General features: G+C 37.0%; 1 protein-coding gene and 1 long non-coding RNA gene across 2 annotated transcripts in view; both read right to left on the bottom strand.

The window, feature by feature from the left end:
• LOC124952294 (homeotic protein spalt-major-like) overlaps positions 1 to 20000 on the bottom strand; it is a 60396-nt gene that overhangs the window by 36945 nt on the left and 3451 nt on the right. The gene's annotated exons all lie outside the window — the stretch shown is intronic.
• Positions 13332 to 18642, bottom strand: LOC124952366. The gene is made up of 2 exons (XR_007101875.1): positions 17548 to 18642; positions 13332 to 17176 (listed from the first exon to the last, which is right to left on the bottom strand). It is a non-coding gene; the product is annotated as an uncharacterized LOC124952366 (long non-coding RNA).

The raw sequence follows: 20000 nt of genomic DNA, 5'->3' as shown, positions 1-20000 counted from the left end.
GAGTAGGGAGAAAAGAGGGAAATATGCGAGCGCCATATAGACGGAGATTACGATTTCATGGACGATAGTCGTCGAAGGTTTTATAGGTTGACATTTATGCGATCTGTACGGATATTTCGATATGTAGGCGTTGCATCGTCCGTGGACGGACGATTACGATGCTCTACAAGCGACTTCGTATAACCTTATCGATAGTTGCATACACGAATACATACGTATATTTATATATTTATATATATTGTATATATATATATATATTACATTAACGCATAGGTATAACGTAGTTTGCTTTATTATGTCCTGAGGTCAAATTTCTATCGATACGTCAACTTTCTCTCTCTCTCTCTCTCTCTCTCTCTCTCTGAAAATATTTTATTTTCGTTTTTAATTTAAGTAATAGAAGATATAAACTTTCTATGGAGATGTTATGAAACGAAATAATAAGTTTAAGAAAATAAAGAGACAGAGACAAAGAGTGAGGTTTATTTTTATAATAATCATATTTAAATACGATTAATTTTTTTGAAATTGGTTAATCGGTATATATATATATATATATATATATATATATATATATATTAGCTTACGAATATGAACCGTCATTCATTAAAGGATAAACGTTAAGAGTAATCGGAGAAGCGGATCGGAGAAGGGGAATAAGAAAAAATGGCGCTGGGAGGATCAACGTAGACGTTCTTTGACCTGTCCGACCATTGGATAGACAAATAATCGCTAAGTGGGTAGGCAAAGGCAGAGCCGAATACGAAATACAATAGGAGAGATGAGCGTAGGTAAGTATAGAAGGGGTTGGTGAGGTATATATAAAGAGAGGGGGTAAACTCGAGACACGGAGAGGGTTCGAAGAGTAGATTCGAGGGGTCGAAGGTTGCTGGTAGGTTGGGAGCACTGAGTGCCACCTTATTGGTTGAGAATTTAACCCTCTTCCACCTTTTCCTCCCCACCATGGAAGAGTCGCGTCCCTATGCGTATGATATGCTAACGAGCGCATCAACGGGCCACGCATCGAGGGATTCTACCCTTCGTTGGAGGGGTTGGTTGGCTGCTTTTCCAAGAGGGTGCCATCCTACAAGAGAGAGAGAGAGAGAGAGAGAGAGAGAGAGAGAGAGAGAGAGAGAGAGAGAGAGAGAGAGAGAGAGAGAGAGAGAGAGAGAGAGAGAGAGAGAGAGAGAGAGAGAGAGAGAGAGAGAGAGATAGGGTTGCTACGCATAGGCACGCCGAAAATCCAATCCTTCGGCGCATTAATACCAGAGAGGAAGCCACGTCGATCGTATGATTTCTTTCGGGATTCGCCGTTACGTTCTTCTATTTCTTTTGTCGCATTGATATGACATCAGGGAGGGTTGAATTTCGATGGTAGGTAGGTGTCATTTCTACGGTATCCCTTTTTCGAATCGGCTTTTACCTATTCTATCATTTCTTATCTGTCAGTTAGACATTATCTATTAAGTATAATAATTTTATCGTATTCGAAATAAATTTTCACTCATATATATATATATATATATATATATATATATATATATATGTAAAATGTATATTAGATAAAATACCTATATGCAATAGGAGAAAAGAATTTTATTAATAATAAACAATAGAAAGATGGATCCTATTAAATTTCCTTCGATGACAGGGGTACGTCAAAGTAAACACAGAACGACGAGGAACTAGGGCCCGATACGATTCTTCTCTCGTGTTGTCTATTGAACGGATCTGCATTGATACACGATACGCATGAAGGCTCTCGTCCCATTATATTCTCGAGTACAGTGTATAAACAGGCGCGTTGTTGTAAATCGGCCGATCGAATCGAGATTCCGGCTTGTAACAGATGGCGATTTCGGTATCTATGTATGTAGATACTGCGCAGCTTTCGTTCTTGTAACATTCCTCGGGGGAGGAGAGGAGGAAGAGCCGAATCGTGCCGTGCGGTTCTTTTAACCCCGAAATTAACATGTCGTTCGTCCACCATTGGTTGGACGTATTCATCGTTTAGAATCATCCGACCGACCGACCGATCGACCTACCGACCGATCGACCGACCGACCGATCGACCTACCGACCGATCGACCGATCGACCGACCGACCGATCGACCGATCGACCGACCGACCGATCGACCGAGCGTTAAATTCGACCGTGACTCGTCTAACTCGCTTGAAAACGTTAAGGTTAGAGAGATGCAAATTAAACTCGCAAAACTGGTTAAGCTCGTGGTGTTATTAATGTTTTCGATATATATTCAGACTTTCTTTATCTCTTTCCTCGATACTTTCGTTAAAATTGCGATTATCGGAAAAAAAAGAAAGAGTGAGTGTCTGAATAAGTGAGTGAGTGAATGAGTGAGGGAACGAGCGAGCGAGTAAATGAATGAGTGAACGAGGGAGAATAAGTAAGCGAACGTTGAATCCTCTTCGAAGCAGCAGTTACAATCGCACGAGGGTATAGGCAGACAGACGATACACAGAAAAGAAAGAAAGAGAGAGAGAGAGAGATCGAAATAGATCGGCTGAACGAGAAAATAGCCTGAGAGAAAGAGAGGAAAATAAAAAAAAATCGAGATGCTAATCTCCCATCGCGTCGACGGGGGAAACTATGTGCTAATGCGATCCCATTTAGCCAAGTCACCCGGAAAACGGGACACCCGCCCTGGTTTCTCTACAAGGAGTGCGTCCCTCCTCCCCTTCCTATCCCTTCGCCCCACCACCTTCTTTCCTTTCTCACCGCACACGACACGCGTGACGCGCGTTTAAGCATGCAGGAGGAACGAGAAGGATAGAAGAAAGGGAGAGAGAGAGAGAGAGAAAGATAGAAAATTCGTGATCTGGTAGAGCCGATCATAACGCGCAACTTGGGATAAATGCGAGTCGATGACACAAAACATGAGCTACGTTCCTCTTTCTCTCTCTCTCTCTCTCTCTCTCTCTCTCTCTCTCTCTCTCTCTTTCTCTCGTTGCGGAGAAGAGGGGAAGTCCCCCATTAGCCGCTCATCAGCCTTCAGGCGTTGTCAATGTTGCGGTGGCTGCGACAGAGTACCAGACCGGGACAGTCTCTTTTTCTCTCTCTCTCTCTCTCTCTCTCTTTCTCTTTCTAGTAAACGCCATTGTGCCGATTCGTACGATCATCATTATTTCGCAATTCCGCTCCCAGATCCTCGGGATCCGTTACGCGGCCAAGCGGAAACATTTGAACATATTGGAATACGCGTGGTATTGTATCAATGCGATTTGTTCCTCTCTTTATTTTTTTGCCTCTTGTATATATTCTATCTGATTCTCTTTCTCTCTCTCTCTGTCTCTCTCTCTGTCTCTCTCTCTCTCTGTTTGTCTGTCTCTCTCTGTCTAATGGTCCCCCTTCGCCGATTCACCGATATTTTTTCTCCTTCCGTTCTTTCCCTTTTTTAATACACATCGAGTCGCTTCATATAGAGGTATTAACACGACCACCTATGTCATCGTTCTCACAGGCCAGTCATAGGTGTTTCCTGTGCACGACGATTACGGATCTCTCGCCGTGGGGAGTCTATCAGTTTTGCGACTATATCTCTCTTCCTTCGAGACAATTTATTAGGGCTGATTTCCTTTTCCACGAGCCACAGAGCAATCCGATTAGTATGTATGTATATATCTATGTATATATGTATGTACGTTTGTATCTATGTATGTATGTATGTATCTATGTATATATGTACGTGTTTATTTATGTATTTAATACATACATACATATATATATAGACATACAAACATACATATGTTTTATTTATCATATATCCTTGGGAACTCGTTGTACTAGATTGACCTATTCTTTTGTACGTTATGCGGACAAGTTTTTCAAAGGATTTCTCAAAAGAAACGATTTGTATTTTCCAGAAATAAGGGAGAGAAAGGGAAAGAGAGCGGGAGATAGCGACCGAGTGAGCGGTAGAAAATAATTAAAAGGAGTTTTAAATGCTTAAGCCTTATCCTGATACGACGATAAAGATATTATACGTTTATAAACATTGAATAAACTGGTTCGAGATTTTCAAATAGTTTCATATGAATATAAGCCGACGCGACAATTTCGATCGGTAAAACGTTAATAACCGCAATAACTTTTTTTATAACTGCTATAAATTTATGGATAATCAGATCTTAAGGACACGTACTCGAATATAAGCGGAGAATCATCAGAACCGTGGAAGCTTAATGACTTTCCTCTTCCAATTTTATAAGAGCAAACTGAACCCTTATAAGCGCGGCAAGATAAAACTTTAAACGAAGAACCAAGCCCTAAATACGTCTTAAGAGGGAGTCTCACAATCCCTTCCCGTTCTTCCCTTCCTCCCCTCCCAATCCTGTCCCCTCCCCATCCCCTCTCATCTATTTTCTTTACAATGCAAATCCATATGCGAATCGCTTACATAAAATCTAATGGACGAAATCGATCGGATAACAGGTTCTCGACGGGATCTCGTGTCTCTTACGTGGGTATACGGGCATGCATATCGCTCGACCGTGGGCATGAAAAAAAGAGACCGAAGATAAAACTAACGAGTGCGGTAAGAAGCTTTCAGCTATATGAATATTAATATGTGTTAGGTCAATGTGTCGATTGAGGAATCGAGAAACAGAGAGAGAAAGAGAGAGAGAGAGAGAGAGAGAGGGAGAGAAGAGTAGAAAAAGGGGGGGACAAAGACGATGCCGTTGGTAATTAATTTCTCTCTCTTTCTCTCTCTTTCTCTCTCTCTCCTCTTTCTTTCTAACTAACAATAGTTACAACTGACGCATATAATGAGAAAGAAGGAGGGACGAACAGAGGGAGAGAGAGAGAGAGAGAAAGGGAATTAGTAAGCGCGTTTTATACATGGAGGAGAAGTGACAGAAGGTGGCGCCGTTTGGCAATAAGCCCGCGGGTCCACTTGGGTTTCGATTCGACTGAGTTGGTTATTAAGTAAATACCCGCTGCTATCCTTTTCTCTCTCTCTCTCTCTCTCTCTCTCTCTCTCTCTTACTCTCTCTTTCACTCTCATTCTATCTATCTCCATATCTATCTCCCTTTTCTCTCGTAGGATGGTAGAGATGTAACGTTAACACGAACGGTCGTAACGACGAAGGCTGATAACCCTTTTGCCTCGCGCCAAATAATATGTCCCCCTTAAACGGTGCCGTTTGATGTGTCGTCGCTTCGACGCACATTTCCCGCGCGCCTCTCGACGCGGCCAATTTCGAATGGGAGTCCTCCTCCTCCTCCTCCTCCTCCTCCTCCTCATCCTCATCCTCCTCATCCTCTCTGCCCTTCTCACTCACGAGTTTTAACCCAACCCCTGAAAGTTACATCCGAAAGCCAGTCAGCCAGCCAGCCAGCCAGCCGCCAGCCAACCAACCAGCCAACTAGCCAACCATCCAGTCGGCTTTCTCCGGGGCCTACGTTAATCCTCGTCAGCACGCGTCATAATCATCGTCTATAGCCCTACAACCTCCTCCCTCTATCACCACACCCTACTTCTCCCTCCTTCCACCCCTTCCATCATCACCATTCTCGCGGTCGGCGTTTTGTCCTCTGTAATCTTCTGATCGAATCCATCGGCTCGACGCGACTATTTACAGTATAGTAACGTCGGTTATTTCAAAATGGACTTAACAAACGTTTCTCTTATCGCATGGATGGCCCAAGTGATAAGGGGATTTGCATTTTCATAGGAATTAAAAATGATTTCCGATATCGACGAGATATTGATAATCTGAACATAGTTTCTTTTCTTTTTTTTTTTTATCAGATGTCATCCTGCAATAACAACGACGATAAGGGTTAGTAAGATATATGCGTATGTATATTCGAGGCTGATCAAAAAATGATCCTGAAATCGCGAATAACAATCGACGGTAGTCGTAACGTGACGTAAAAATAATCTCAAAGTCATTTAGAAATGAACCTCGTTCAAATTGGAACATCGATATTATTTTTCAATGACACTTTTAAAAAGACGTTTTCACCTAAGATTACCGGAACGCTGTACAACCATATGTGTTTGTATGTTCTTTTTCTTTCCCTTCTCTCTCTCTCTCTCTCTCTCTCTCTCTCTCTCTCTCTCTCTCTCTCTCTCTCTCTCTCTCTCTCTCTCTCTCTCTCTATCTATCTCTTTTTCTTCTTCTTCTTTTTTTCTCTTTCTTAGCAATAATTGCTTCTGTCCGATCAACGGGACGAGATATAAAAGCAGAAAAGTATTGCTAACATTTCGATTTGAGTCGATTACTTTATCGCAAAGATCAACATGTAAGTATAGTTAACACAACTGTCCGTCTGTTTTGCGCTTCGCAACGAACAGACCGATCGTTCGTGAAATGGCAATAATTATCGCGTCGATGTGTAAACGATAAAAAGTATAAGTCTTGAGAGAGAGAGAGAGAGAGAAACACGCGAGTTCACGTGAGGTAAAGAAGGAAAGGAAATAAAAAAATTAAATAAATAAAAAAGGAAGAAAAAAGAAAGAGAGAGAGAGAGAGAGAGAGAGAGAGAGAACTTTATATCTCCAATCTTTCGAATTTTCATCTCAACGAGAAAGAATGTTATCTATTGTTGACGATCGATCGATCTATCTATGTATATATATAGATAGATTGATATATATATATATATATATATATATATGTATATATATGTATGTATGTATGTATGTACCTACGTCCGGCCGTTTCTAATACTTGGCAACTGATCGACGATAGGAAGGATCCATTCGAGTTTCGTTCCGAAAGCGAGTGATGTATATCAATGAATATAAGCATCGACGAGTTTGCCAAATATCGCTAGCATCATCTATCGAGAGTAATATCTTAATAAGGATCGCCGTATTGAGTTTAACGAGTTGTACTCAAATACATATACGATCGGCATGCTCGAAGCGTATTGCTACCGGTCGTCGTGATCGGGTACCTCGAATCGCGCCTCGCATCGCTAATGATTACAAATCGTCGACGATTATTAGCTATCATCGGCAAAGTACACGATGTGCACGGTGTGCGTCGATATTATAAAGTTCAATCTGGTTATTGGACTGAGGCCTGCTACGTTCTCTCTGGACATTGAAACGTTCATTTGGCTGCCGGCCAATTGGGCTCTTGCCCTTCACCCATGCCAGTGAACGATGTACGAAATTGGTTTCCCTGTCCGAGCGAAAACTTGCTTTTTTGTTTCTCTCTCTCTCTCTTTCTCTCTCACACACATACACATATACATATATATTTTTTCTTTTTATCTTTCTTTATCTCCTTCTTTAGAAAGTGTGAGAATGCAAGCGCGAAATACGAATTGACGAGCTGCGAGTTTTCCAAGACGATTGAATTTACCTTACCATACATAATAATCTTTTTCAATAACTTGATTGAGAGATCGTTTCTCTCTCTCTCTCTCTCTCTCTCTCTCTCTCTCTCTTTCTTTCTTTCTTTCGTGGTGAATATTTAAAACAAATAAAAAGGGAAAAGAAAAAAAAAGAAGAAAAAACAAAGGGAAAGAAAATTGCTCTCTCTCTCTCTCTCTCTCTCTTATCTTTCCTTTCCTTTTTATTTCTTTTCTTTTCTTTTCCTTTTTCTTCTGTTCTCCCTTTTTTTTTCTTTTTCTTCTTATTTCATTGAATTTAACGTATTTACGGGGGACATGACCCCCGCTTCGTACGGTTCTGAAGAAAGAGTGTGGGTGTTATGGTGGAGCTTGCGCGCACAGACGCTGTAAGTTCTTCGTTCGGAGGGTTAGAGAACGGACTTGAATGAAAGTTATGACGATGAATCTCGTTGGTAGGTAGGAGGAAACGAAGAAAGAGAAGAAGAAGGCGAAGGCAAGAAGGAGAAGGAGAAGGGAAGAGGAGAAGGAGAAGGGAGGAAGAGAAGGAGGAGGAGGAGGAGGAGGAGGAGGAGGAGGAGGAGGAGGAGAACGTTTAAGGAAAAAGAATGGAGGAACGGGGAGCAGCATGATTCTGTGCTCCCATAGTCCCAGGCGTATCCACTTACAGGTGACACCATGGTGACTATGGTTTCTACTCTGGTAGTAGTACCAGTAATAGTAGTAGTAGCAGTAATAGTGGAATAGTAGGTAGATTTTAAGAGTATAATAAGATTACGAAGAATTCTACGATGAAAATCGAATCTTTTTCAAACTTTTCGTTAGGTATACGTATAGACGCGCTAGTGCATATACACACATACACACACACACACACACACACACACACACACATGCATACATGCACGCACACGAAGAAATGTACTTGTTGTACGAGTAAATGCGAAGTACTTTTAACTAATTGATTTTAAAGTTTAACTTTAGTTCTTTCAGAGATAGAACGATCACCGATGATCGCGATAATACACGAGAAAGTTTAGCGATCGTTGAATCCTCATTGCGTTCCTCCTCTTGTAAGCCACCCGATCGTGTGAGTTCAAGCGGACCGCTAATTGGCCGGAGAGCGGCGGAAACGTATGGAAGGAGAGTAATTTGTTGCCAATTTCGCGTTGATTTCGTTTCATCTATGGATCGACATCGGGATCGAATAAATTTTATATTCCCTTTATAAATGGTCACACACGATGACAAACTGATAATAACATAAAACTATTGATAGTATTGATGCGGAATTAAAGAAATGACATAACGAAATTTCTCAATATATGTATATATATATATATATATATATATATATATATATGTTTAACGCGTGAAAATGATTATGCTAATTGATTTTATAATGTGTTAAATCGTACGCCGATTTAATTGGTCCAATTAGCAAAGAAGTAGCAACGGTGTTTAACCGCTTACCAATAAATGTCTTCTATATTACAACCTGTTATATCTATATTATACTTAACTAATACATATAAACATCTTTCTCCTTCTGATTTTCATTTTTTCTTCTTTCTTTTCGGTTGATTTTTTTAACACACATATATATATATATATATATATATCATCATGCGAAATTATTTCTACGATAGCGCGATATCTATACGGATATCTATACGTATATCGGATAGTAGCGCAAATTGATACAAGTATCGCGTTAATAGGACAATTTATTGCTCGCGGCTCGATTTTATTGCGTTTTATTTACGAGAGAGTAGTAACGCTCTCGCGTGTCACGGTCGCCCAAAGTGCTGACCGAGTAATAAGCGATACTAATTTACTTAATGCATACTCTCTCTCTCTCTCTCTCTCTCTCTCTCTCTCTATTTCTCTATCTCTATCTCTATCTCTATCTCTATCTCTCTTTCTCTTTCTCTTTCACTCTCTCTCTCTCTCTCTCTCTCTCTATTTCTTCTGCTGAAACGCGAAATCGTTGCTCGGAGTTTAAGCGAAATTAGGTAATAACGTCTCGAACTCGGAATAAGAGATCCAGCTCTCCAGCTCTCCTCGTTCGTTTCGATAAATTCTTCCTCTTTCTCTGAACGTTCAAATGGTAGCTTTCCTATAAATTAGTTTTCCTTGACGTCGAAGACGAACGTAAATAAGTAGAAGGGAACATCGTGCGATATGGTATTATATCTACTACCATAGCAGAGGTAGAGTAGTATTAGTGGTGTTAAAACAGAAAGGATAAAAAAAGAAAAAAAAAAGAAAGAAGATGAAAAAGAGAGAGAGAGAGAGAGAGAGAGAGAGAGAGAGAGAGAGAGAGAGAGAGAGAGAGAAAGAAAATTGTTGAGATCGAAGAGCAAATGCTTCTGCTTCTGCTTTTACTTCCACCTTTGCTTCTAGTTTTCGATCGTTCCTGCATCGTTGTGCATCTGCCAATGTGCATTCACGTTTCGATCGCGGATTCCATCGAGAGTATAATCTATAGGTCAGATCCAGACACACGTTCAACCGAGCAACATCTCTCGGCGGTGCCATATACACGCCGTTAAGGAAAGATTATTGAATTCTGAGTTTAGAGCAGGATTATCCTATTTTGTTCGTTTCTTTTTTCTTTTTCTTCTTTTTCCTTTTTTTTCTCGTTTTTTTTTTTCCTTTTTTTTTTAGTTATTATAATTATTACCATTATATCTTCTTTTATTTATTTTTTCTATTCGATTTCTTAAGGAATATACGTAGATACGTTAAAAAATAAACAATCGCTGTTGTCTATTTACGTCGAGTACACGTCATTCGGCTGGTTATATTAATTTTCACGTTAGAAACTATCATCATTATCGTGGCCCTCGGAGCATGGTGTATTATATTATATATTATATTATATCGTGAAAGCGCGCATTAGCTCGTCGTAACGCGGCCGGTAAGCGTGCGTTATCATTGATCTTACATCCAGTTATTCGCATTCGCTAAAAATAGCAGGCAATCAGAAATAAGCCGAACGCAATATATCCAAAGCTTTATGAATATTTACCGTCGACTTTATCTCGAACGCTTGAACGCCATGCGTTAGCTATACGGCCGAACAGCTAGTTCGATATTTTACGAAATGGCTTCTTACGAGGACGATGTCGCTCCCACGATGAGTGTCGCCATCTCACAATTTTTATTTCACATCTTTCTAATATTACTGCACTCTAATTCGGCAAGCTAACGCCTGACGAACAACACTTCCCGTGCAACGTCGATTTCGCGCGTTTATAAATATCGTTGGGTCGTTTAAACGAGAGGGAACGTCACTCTATCTCTCTCCCCCTCATGAATGTGTTTCGCCTGTCTTCTTTTCAAAGTGAAGAGATCGTTCTATTACGATATCAAGATAGGGATAAGGAGAACGAAAAGTAAAAGAAAAAGAAAAGGAAAACTAAAAAAAAAAAAAAAAGAATCAAAAAGAAAAAAAAAGGAAAGAAAAAACGTCGAAAGAAAGGGACGGAGTTATAATACTTTGAATATCATTAGAAATACTTGAAATATTTCTTCCTTTTCTTTTGCTTCTATATATCTCTCTCTTTTTTCTTTTTTTTTTTTTTTCTTTATTTTTTTGATTTTAACAGAGCTTAATTAATCTTGAATGAATTTAATTATTGAACGCCGTTAAGTCGATGTTACTTTAAGCGTCGTCTCTTTATTCGAATATTTTACAATTTTTACGAATATTTGATTTATCCTGTGAATGTGAACGAAAAGAAAAAGAAAAATAAAAAAAAAAAAAAAATAACGTTGTCGCTTTTCCGATAGGATATATGTCAAAGAAAAGGAGCGTAGTTTCTAAATTGCATTGTTCTTTTTTCTTTTAATAAAGTTTTTTCTCTTTTCAATCTGATTACGCACATTTTAGCCATCGAGGACGTACAAGAGGGTGTTGATTTCCTGTCGATCTTTACATTTTATATATGCAAACTGTATATACGAGATTATGGAACACTTTTTCCTAATACTCTCTGAATATATATATATATATATATATATATATATATATATATATATATATATATATATATATATATATATATACATACAAAACGTGTTTTAAGTATATTTCATTCATTTTATCGATCGTATCACTCGTTCGATTAGATTTTTTTTTCGCTATAGTATTTATAAATACAACCAATTAACATATATATTTAATAAATATTATATGGTACATAAAGTAAGAGTATGCGTCGAGCATAATCATTAAAGACTTTCACATGATCATGCGAAACGACTCTAATGTCATAAGAAACATTGCAAAGACACCTACGTTATTTCGTAAAGTTCATCCAACTGATGATGAATCTCAACAGGGAATGAGAAAGAGAAAGAGAGAGAAAGAGAGAGAGAGCGAGAGAAAGGGAGAAAGGGAGAGAGAGAGAGAGAGAGAGAGAGAGAGAGAGAGAGAGAGAGAGAGAAATAGGACAAGTTTTTCTATGACTTGGCTGATCGATAGAATGGAAAATGATTGAATCGAATTTAAATGAATCGAACTTCGAATCATACTCATCGATATATGTAACTAACAATCAATCGTTTAATTCTCTCGCGTATATATCACGATTTCATTTAATTGACAAAAAATAACAATCTCAAGATTCACTCGGCGGAAATATAATTATCTCTCGATATTATTATTATTATGTATTATTATTATTCATTATTATTTCTATCGAGTCAAATCGGGATCAAGTTTTTCTATGATTTGACTTGATAGATCGATACTGTTGAATCGATTTTAAGTAAATCTCTGAATCATATAAGTATTATATAACTGGATCAATCGTTCGATACTTCGATATAACGGATATAACATTTTGTGTTTTAAATTTATAAAACGTAATATTCTCGTGATTAACTCGGTGTGAAAATAATCGAAAATCTCGATATTATTATTTTTCTTTCTTTCTTTTTTTCTTTTCCTTTTTTTTTTCTTTTTTTTTTTTTTTATCTCAAGCAGGATCGGGACGTTTCTGTCGTCGTTATGTCACTCGAAAAGAAGCGACGAGGGACAAGAGGAGGTAAGAAAGACAAAGAGGATGAAGATGAGAAGGAGAAGGAAGAAAAAAAAAAGAAAAAGAAGAAAAAAGAAAATCGCGATGCATCCTAGGGACCCTTTACGTATGCTCGTATGTATCATACATACATACATACATACATATATATATATATACATAGAGAGAGAGATAGCAAGCTTGTCTTCTTTCTACGGCGTCCTTCGCACAAAACCTGGTGAGCATTCCTTCGCGGAAGAGGCGAAGGTCGCCAATTATCGAGAGGCGAGCCGCGAAGGCGGCTTAATGCGATCTACTATGACGGGTCATATTCAGAGCCCTTTTTGTTCGACTCTCGACGTCGATACGATGCCAGGCGACGATTCCACGTCGGCGTCAAAGAGCACCGACCGCTTCGTAAATCCTACGTTGACTCGCATGCTCGCTCTTGCTCCTGCCTACCGAGATCACTCTTTCTCTCTCTCTCTCTCTTTCGATCTCTCTCTCTCTCTCTCTCTCTCTCTCTCTCTCTGTCTCGATACGTCACGAGCTGAAACTCGTGAGATCCAAACGGAGATCTTTCGTTCAGGTGACTACCAAGTCGTAATCGTAATTCTTTAACACGTTCCTCGTAAATGTAGACTCATCGAGTGCTTTAACATCGTATTTTTCTTTTCGTTAATAGAAACCACGAGTGATAGAAAAATAAAAGAAAAAAAAATATATATATATATATAAAGGTTAATAATACTATTGTAATATTAACAATACTTGACGTAATGGATTTCAACGACATCGATTAATAATGTCACTTAAATACGATTTATATTTAAGCTTATGAAATTTATTATTGGTGATAAAGTTTTGCGCGTTTCTTTTTTTCTTTTACTTTTTCTCTTTTCTTTCTTTTTTATTTTTTTTTTTTTTTCTTTTTCCTTTTTCATCTCTCTTCCTTTCCTTTCTTCGATGCCTTTCTTACTTCGAACGATTTATACGAACGACACGTGGATCATACTAGAAACGCGGAGTTAGGGCGTATGAAAGAGTCAACGTACAACACGAAGACGCATTCCACCGTTCGCATAGTTCGCACGCTGACTTCCAAGTCCGCTGTTACATTCTATAATATAACGTGCAAAAGAATAGCTTCTTCTTCGTTTATTGTTATGTCGCGTATTTCAAACGAATTCTTTTGGTTAGTAAAAAAAAAAAAAAAAAAAAAAGAAAAGGAAACAAGAAAAGAGAAAAAAGAAAAAAAGAAAAAGAAAAGAAGAAGGAAGAACTAGGTACAACATTTTTCACGCTTTTAAATATCTTACGTGTAACGTTATACTTAAAAACATTAACGTTATACTTAAAATACAATGTCATTTTGTAAGAACCGAATGTAATTTATTCTACACGAGAAAACGAATATTTGTGAATTTTGATGTTAAAAAGTACCGCATTTTGAAATCATTCATGCATCTTATTGACCGTTGAATATATTTATCTTTCGTATTATCGTATTATTCACGTGTAATACAAAGTCAAATATGTATATTGAACCTAACACATTAATCGATGACATATATTACAATAATACATTATGTAATCATAGTTATTTCATTGTTCTTATGTATCGACAATCCTACATATATTGTTTATGACTTACGATTGAAAATTGTATTCGTTCGATACATTGCAAATTGTGCAATATTATAAGCATATATTTATATTCCTATAATATATATTATAGGAATATATATATATATATATATATATTATATATATATATTATATATTATATAATATTTTAAAAATTAACTTGAAGGTCTCATTATCGTGAATGTCACATTATTATATATATATATATATATAATCTATGACGTGCTTCTGTGAAACACAGTTAAAAATTTTAACTTTTTAAAAAAAAGTTAAAAATACGTACGAAAAATGATATTTCAATATATACGCGTTTATTCCGTAATAGGTGGCTTTGTCATTAAAACGTGAATAATTTTAATAATGAATAATAAAGTAGATAAATATTCTATAAAATTCTGATTGGTCTCATTGCGTAAAATACGTTTAGTTTTTTTTTTTTTGTTTATTTTCGTTTTTTGTTTTTTGTTTTTTTTTGTTTTTTTTTGTTTTTTTTTTTAATATAAGAAAGAAAAGGATAATCGATGATTTTCAATAATCAATTTTTCAAATACGAAAGGAATCATTTCTATCTTTTCATTGAAAAGCAAACGTTTCCTTTCCTTCTTCTTCTTCTTCTTCTTCTTTTTAACGCGATCATTGCGAGCGGAAGATCGTGAAGGGAAGAGAGAAGAGGAAAAGAAGAAGAAGTAGAGTAGAATCCGCACGCGTGCGATGCGCCTTCGTGGGAAGCACGCGCGAACGCGTCACACAAAGATAGAGGCTAATAGTTTGGGGTTGGCAGACGAACGGTCGCATACGCCCACGCGTTTTCCCGCATTCGCACGTTGCTCACCAAAAATATTCACTCTCGAGTGCGACAAAAGGGCAAAAAACCGGTAAGTCAGAATCTATGTTGTTCGCTTTCTCTCTCTTTCTTTCTCTTTTTTTTTCTTCTTCTTCTTCTTCTTCTTGTTTTCTTTCCTTTTCTCTCCTTTTCTTTTTCTTTTTCTTTTTCTTTTCTTTTCTTTTTCACTGACACTTGTGCAACAGAGAGTCGACAGACCTTTCTTCGATTTTTCTTTCCCTCTTTTTTCTCTCGCCAAATTAAATTTTAACAACTTAACGATAATCCTTTTCTTTCTCCAAATTGCCCCCCCCCCCCACCTCCTCCATCCTATCGTCAATTAGCTCGGACAATATATTTTTATCGACATTTATGTGCATATGCATTTGCATGTTGAAAAAGAAAAAAATCCCATTACGAATGACTGCAAACTAGTTATCAAAAGTATCTCATATACAATATATTGATAAATGAAATTTATCATATATAATATTGGATGTGATTAAGGTTATTATTATATTTGGAAAAATTAGGAATAAATATTGGAAGCTAAACAAGTTTTTTTTCGTACGAGGATGAACTTTGATTAAGGAAAATTTTACGAATTATTTATGCGATTAAAAAATCATGTCTATGGTATTAAATATGACAAAAAGTAAAAGAAAAAAGAGAAATGATTTCTTGCTATAAACGTTCGAGTAAGAGATTCGATGTTATAAATTATTGTATCCTTTATTTTCCTTTTTTTCTTTTTTTTTTCTTGTGTCTTTTTTTCTCTTAACGTCTTCAAAACGTTTTATCGATGATTATTCTCACATTCCTTTAAACGCTTCTTTATCATAAATGACACATAAAATTATTATTATTTAGATATATACAATTTTTTTTGCGATTTCACGTATGCGCGTAGAATATCATATAACATCACATTGATTAATATTATCGATCTGATTATATCTTATATGATTTATTATAATATAGAATTCGTAATTATTAAAATTTGTAATTATAATAAGATAATAGTACGTAAAGTCGATCTTTCGACGAATTTTCAAAAAAATTTCTCCATTTTTAATCATTTATTTTCTTTCCATATAAGTACTTATCTACGTTATATATTTAGATATTTTTTACACGCGCGTGAACTGTTACCTCTTATTTTTCGATATAACGTGTCCGGCTCGATGAAAACGATAACAAGTTGCGACGCCATATATCGCCGAAGAATACCGTTGTTTGTAGTAACATTGGTAGAAAGAAAAAGAGAGAGAGAGAGAGAGAGAGAGAGAGAGAGAGAGAGAGAGAAAGAGATACTTGTGTGCTCAAGGCAGCAAGCGCTTATATGAGCGTCGAAGGTATTTATAATTTTGTATATTGTTGGAGCGAGGTCAATTCATAGTCGAGACGTATTCGCCTGTAGCTCGTCGGTTGTTCTTAATTCGTCGCAAATTTAATGGTCTTTGAGATGGCGACGTTCTAACGCGAGCGTTTTGGTGTCTGCCGTTGTAGAATCGTGTTTCGTTTCGATGGAAATTAAAAAAGAAAAGAAGGGGAAAAAAAAGGATTAATAAAAAAAAAAAAAAAAAAAAAAAAAAAAAAAAAAAAAAAAAAAAAAGAAACGAGATAGAATAAAACAGACGAGTGAGTACGAGAGAGTGCACGTGAGAATGAGAAAGAGAGATATAGATAAATAGATGGATAGAGAATTGTAAATATGTTGGAATAATTAAAGGTACGAAAACGAACGGGAAAGAGAGAGAAAGAGAGAGAAAGAGAGAGAAAGAAAGAAAGACATTCATCGTAGAAATGACGGTCTCGCGTTATCTTTAGTACGATCGTGCCTAATAGATTTATCTATTCGAGTTAAAAAGGACGACACGAAATATGAATTAGTGAAATTAAGAAATTACGATCCGTAACGGAGTGTCATCTGTCTCTGTTTATTAGTTGGATTTTGGGTTACGTTATTTTAACAACATGTTGTTGCGAGTTGAAACAATTATAAATTTTTACGACGTAAAAAGAAAAAATATTATTATTCACTTTTGATTCTTTGAAGTTAATAAATAGAGAAAGAAATAGAGATAGATAAATAGAGAGAGAGAGAGAGAGAGAGAGAGAGAAGAATAAAGAGAAGAAGTAGGAAAAACTTGTGATGAAGATGATGTTTATTAATTCTCACGTATTGTCTCAATCGAATTTATTACCTCGTGATAAATCATCATCGTCCTTCAAAGGTTCATCGTGCAATAAATGAAACAATATTCCAAAAATAAAGAAAGAAGGAACAAGTACGATCGTCGAAGTGGTTTCGCATGAAATCCTTTGGCGAGCGAGCGAGAAATTCTGTGAATGGAAAACGTAAAGAGTAAGACCAATACGTGAGAGTGAACGAGAGAAGAGATATACAATGAGAATGAGAGAGAGAGAGAGAGAGAGAGAGAGAGAGAAAGAGAGAGAGAGATGGAAGACGAAGGAGTCCACTAAAAGCGTTAAACTCGACATCTTCGGATGCGGTAAGTAGAGGAGAAGAAAGCCGAAAATATCTAAATCACCGAGGCTATCTCGTTGCGTCGACGAAGCAGTATATTTCAGCAGATTCTCTCTCCTCTCTCTCTCTCTCTTTCTCTCTCTCTCTCTCTCATACACACACACACACACACATTGTGTCTCATAATCGAGAGTGAAAATTTTCTTTATGAAACAGAGAAACATACTTGCACGAATTTGAACAGCGCGAAATCGTCGGTTTGCAAGCGACGCCGGAGATCCGTATTATTAGCGTCTATTAATATGAAGTCGGTGCGAAGCCGATATTAGATTGCGCGTGCAAGCTTAAGAGTGGTAGTTGTCGTCTTCTATGTCCTCCTCCTCCTCCTCCTTCTCTCTTTTGTCGTCTTTTCTTTGTCGATAAATACCGACTACTTGTACATTGTACGACGCGATTACGACCACGACTATGATTACGATGACGGAACGATGACGATGACGATGACAATGACGGCAAGTCAAATAATTTTTCCCTTTTTTTAAATCGTGTTCCTTGCATCAAAGGATGACGTGTAAATTACGAATAGATGGTATCATACGAGTTATCTAACGTTAGTTGATTCTATCCTTCTCCCTTTCTCTCTCTCTCTCTCTCTCTCTCTATCTCTTTACGTGCTTAATGTAAGACTGCTTATTTTAATTTTAATTTGCTCGCCTTCTATTGTCCTGCATTATATACCTATCGTATATCTAAATATTTTGTTCCTCTCGATTTTAATCGAGTTAAAATCAAATAAATACATACAAAAATATATACATATATGTACATATATATATATATATATATACATACATATATATATATATATATATATATATATATATATCCATTCGTCTTCCTTTTCTAGAAGCAAACCGATATCGACTCTATATATTGCAAATATTTATAGAAACTTTGTACTTATCATCCGTGCTTATCGTCAGACTAAAAAATGTTCACGCTTTATTTACGAGTATTTTCGATTTTCTTTCTGACTCAACGTAGCAAAGAAGAGAGGAAAGTCATTCATCATTTTCTCTCTCCCCCCTCCTTCTCTCTCTATTTCTCTTTTTTTCTATCTATCTCTTTCGCACGTCTTCTCTCTCTCTCTCTCTCTCTCTCTCTCTCTCTCTTTCGCTTTCTCTCTCTCTTCAGCGAGGTTACAAAACGTTTTACATTGTTTTCGAAATGGTTAAACTTCTCTTGGGAAGGGTGGACAAAACGTTGGAAAGGAGGAGGAAAAGGATGAGAAGCAAGAAGGGAGAGAGGGGGTTACAGAAGGGAAGAAACAGTAGGGGGGTTACAGAAGGGATGGAACGAAAGAGAAAGAGGGGAAGTGAAAGTGACTATGAGAGGGAAAATGAAAAGTACTAAAGAGAGAGAGAGAGAGAGAGAGAGAGAGAGAGAGAGAGAGAGAGAGAGAGAGAGAGAGAGAGAGAAATGGAAAAATCGAACTATTACTATCTCGCTTTGTATTCAAATAGTTTACACATAAACATAACGTAAATATGTATATGTTTGAGATATATATATATATATATATATATATATATATATATATATATATATATATACGTATAAAGGAGGAACATACGGAGGAATGTATAGTAGTATGGAAAATGTCGTGAAATTAATGAAAACTAAATACTTGTTGCGCTTTAGTAGTTCAACGCGACGTTACATACGGTAGTGATCGCTCGCGTGACGTATTAAGGTAGCTTGCGTACACGCTCATGTAAAAATGCTTTTCCTTTCGATTTTATGCAAATCCGTATCGCACGCTAGCCAGCTGGAAATATTTCTTATCGTTACGTAGCTATATAGGTAAGCCACCAACGAAGTGTTCCGCTTAACTCATATTATATGTATATATATATATATATATATATTATATATATATATATATATATATATATATATAAGAGAGAGAGAGAGAGAGAGAAAGAGAGAGTACCTATTTATTTTAGAGTTTAGTGTCTCTACAAGTTTTCCAGTGAGAAGTGCTATTTCCTTTCAAGATTAAAGGCTTTTATGTGACAGGTGGAGCGTTCGGTAAAACATATGAGAACGATATTACAGTGAAACGAGATTTTATCTGTGAATTTAGACGAACATTCAAATAATCTCTATCTATATAACATTGAAAAATATTTATTATAATTGTATCGATAAAGATTTATACGTATGTATGTATATCTTTATTGAGGATAAGTGTATATCTTCGAACGATACGTTTCATTTTAATTCACCGTACGAAGCTTATTTGCTGAGTGCAAAATGAAAAGGAAAAGGGTAAAGTTTCGGACCACGTAGAGGCCGAGATAGGCGGTCGGTCGGTCGGTTTAGCTGTCGCGCGTGCGCTCGCGCGAGCTCACGTTTTACCATCATTATTTTCGACATTTGGAACAGTTAAATCCAATAGGTTATGTCGCGAGCTCCTTCGAAAGGTTCAAGAAAAACCGTAGAGCTCGGTTATTTTCCGGAACGAAACGGTTTAGCGACGCCTCTCGAATATCGAAAGGCGCGAACTCACGGATGAATGGAGTCTGGCTCGAGCGTGTACTTACACCGGCTATACTATACTTGCAACTTTGCTTGAGGGGGGGAGGGCTCGCTTCGTTTATTGATCTTTTTTCTTCC

The sequence above is a fragment of the Vespa velutina genome, chromosome 1, assembly GCF_912470025.1.
Source record: "Vespa velutina chromosome 1, iVesVel2.1, whole genome shotgun sequence".
Classification (NCBI taxonomy): domain Eukaryota; kingdom Metazoa; phylum Arthropoda; class Insecta; order Hymenoptera; family Vespidae; genus Vespa; species Vespa velutina.
Note: the sequence above shows the minus strand (reverse complement) of the source record. Positions and strands in the feature narration are given on the sequence as shown.